Genomic DNA, 3,393 nt, shown 5'->3' on the forward strand with positions numbered 1-3,393 from the left:
CTGCCTAAATTTGAAATAAACATGTCAGGTCAACCTCGTCCTGCATCACCAGATAGCTTCATTCCTCCTCCTCCGTATTTCAGTCAAAATGAAGAGGCCCCCATGGTGGACTAATTACGAATATGACCCCCTAGTCCTTCCTCTCTTGACTATGCTCTTACCGTGTGACTTTGCATTTCATCCCATAGAAAGGTGATGTCTATTTCCTTGTTTTTCTGAACGGCTGGCTTGAAACTTGCTGTAGGTCAGAGAAGGCAGAAGTGCTTGTGTATCACTTGTGTGAGCCTAGGTGTAAAGAGACATTCAGCACGACCCTACCTTGGCCTGGAAAAAAAAAGGCCAGGGAAGCCTAAGGGAGGATGGAGGATCACAGGAAACAAGACTGAGTTTACCAGCTGAGACCACCCTCATCCAACCAACCCCCAGCTAACTCAGCAGATGATCCCCAATACCTAAGTGATCTCAGCTAAGCTCAGCTGAGCCTGGCTCAGATCAGCAGAACTGCCCAGCATAAACATGAGACACAGTAAGGGGTGGTTGTTTTAAGCCACTACATCTTGTTGTGTTTTATTAAACATCATTATTGCAGCAATAGCTAACTGATACAGAATGATACAGCACCCCCCATCACACATGAGATTTCTGTGAATCCCAAGGTTCAGAACCACTCTCTAAAATGATGTTCTCTTCTTTCAGATGGGCAAAAGTTCTAGCAGTTCTTTATGTTGCATCCAAATATATAGTGCTTCGTGATACTTTTTCTGATGTCTTCTCTTAATTGTCACCCTCTCTCCACTCACAAAGCTCTTAACACATTTTATTTGAGCTTTGATTTATGAGAAGCTGTCATTTGCTCGTTTTTTAAATTTCCCACAGTACCTAATAGACCCTTGTCCTGTGTTGAGTGGAACTGAATTGCTCTGCAAGATTAAGAAACCCCTTCTATCTCTACAAAATTCACCCTCCATAGATTTGACCACTATCTTAAGCCATTTGTTCTCAGATGAAACTTAGCTTATTTTTGTCCAGAAAAAAAAAAATGCCTAAATTTATAATTTATAATTTTATTCACCTCAGAAATTACTTCATTAACAACTTTGCAGGAACATATATACTGTGTAGATTGAAGGAGGTCTATATGCTTCTTTTAACTTTATAATTATGCATATATATGAAATGTATTATTGAATAGTTATTACTCATTTATATTACACACTTATTATTTTAACATAAGGTAATAATTTTGAATTTAGACATATGTATTTGAGCTTTGGGATTTAAGGTTCAACTGAAGTCTTTTTTCTAGTTGATTTTGCTCTCTTAATAAGGGTAGTATATTCCAACTCAAGGTCAATATTTTCTCATGAATTCTTCTGATAATTACTTTATTGATTAGTTACCTTATATCAGCCATTCAGTTTAAAATTAAACATAAAAATAAAAGTGAACATAATGAAAGGATTCCTAGGAAATACTGACTTAAACAAGTCATTATATCTCTTGTGCTCTTTCAAGAAAGAAACCAATAAACTCATTCCAAATGGCAGATAATTGTTAAGGCTTAATAACTCCTTAATAACTGCCTTTTACCCCAGGAAAAATTACCTCAAATTCTGACATGTTAACTCTCATTTTGATGAGAAATGTGAAAGAATATTTTATTGTTATTGTGAAGAGGAGAATGACTCCTGATAATCATCTTTTACAGGCAACCTCCTACTTCATCTGCTATTAAGACTAATCTGCCTCCTGCCCACCCAACCACACTATCTCAGCCTTCATGGGGAGTCGATGTGCATGTTGTGATGTTAGGAACCTGGAAGGTAATACTGTCAGCTTGTTCTGCCACAGAACTGTAACAATCCTAAGTTCCTCTTATGTAAATTAATTTTTTAAGGAAATAAACATCTGCTACCTAGATATGCTGTAAGGAACCAGGATCAAATAAAAGAAAAGGGAGGGGAAGTATGAAAACATTTTAAGTTAGAAATAAATTTAAAAGAAAATATTATAAGCAGGGAATATTATTTTGTGTGCACTTTAATATAATATGTAAACATCAAAATGGTGATGTAAAAGATTAGAGATGAAAATAATTAAGGTTCTAAAGGAACTTAACTATTGCCATTAAAAGAAAAATACAACCATAATAGCCATAATGAGATGTTGGATTATAGTTACATAAACTCTTCCTTTGGGAAATTATTTTATAACTTTAATTTAGTGGAAGACTGGGAATTATATCTAACAAACATACTGAGCAATTACTACCATTCAGATGAAACATTAGGTAGAAAATTTTTTTAATTAATAGAATTAAGCTACAAAAAGAATTCCGAGACAAGAGTGATTAAGTCTCCTAAAGGTTGTACTGTGTATAGCTGTGAATAATAGTGTGTAAGGACAAAAATGAGTAACTACTCAATAATTAATTTTATATATACATTTTTTAAACTAAAAGAAACCTGCAGGCCTCTCTCAATTTACATAATCCACAAAAGATGGCATCTGAGCTTTATTTCAAAAGTTTATTGAGAGTTTACAGAGGGACAAAGGAACCACAAAGGCATAAAGATGTCAGAAAGCATGGAGTTATGGGGAACTCCAAATCGTCCACTATGAATGGGCCATAAAGTTTCTTTGAGGAAGGGGTAACAGGAGATGAGGCTGAAGATAGGGCCAGATAATGAAGGACTTTAAGTCCTGTTCTTAAACTTAGGCTTCATTTTCTTGTTAAAGGGAGACAGCAAAGAATTTTACAGACTTTAAGAAGACTATACCTGCTGTAATTAGTAGATGAATTGGAAGAGGGTAAGACTGGAAAAGTTTGGATCAGTGAAGACGCTGTTCTATAAGCCTGTTAGGATAAAGATCTGATCTATACAGCGACGACAGTAGGAATGGACTGGAGAGGCTGGATTTTGAGAGATCCTAGGAAAAAAAAAATCCAAAGACTTTAATGATTGGATGGAAGGTGAGGAAGAGATGAGGATCATTTCAGATTTTTGTCCTGATTGATTCAAAATAAGGGGACACAGATATCCAAAATTGGAAACATGGGCTTTGAAGAGTAGCTAATGAGTTAGCTTCTATATGTTAAATTTGAGACGCTAGTGATTCAAGTTTAGCAGTCGGATATATAAGTCTGAGCTCAAGCAGGACTGAGAAGGAAGATTTTGTAGTATCCAAGTAGAAATGAAAAATTGCTAGATGAGATTATTGCAAGAGAGAATATAGTAAAATAGAAACTGGATGGAACATAAACATTTTAAAAAGCAGGTAAACAAGGAGAATTCCAACAGAAGATGAGAAATTGTGGTCAGTCAGACAAAAGGAAAACCAAGAGGGAATGACATCATAGTAGATTGCATTAATAATCAAGGATGCCTAACT

The sequence above is a fragment of the Mustela lutreola genome, chromosome 3, assembly GCF_030435805.1.
Source record: "Mustela lutreola isolate mMusLut2 chromosome 3, mMusLut2.pri, whole genome shotgun sequence".
In the NCBI taxonomy this organism is placed as follows: domain Eukaryota; kingdom Metazoa; phylum Chordata; class Mammalia; order Carnivora; family Mustelidae; genus Mustela; species Mustela lutreola.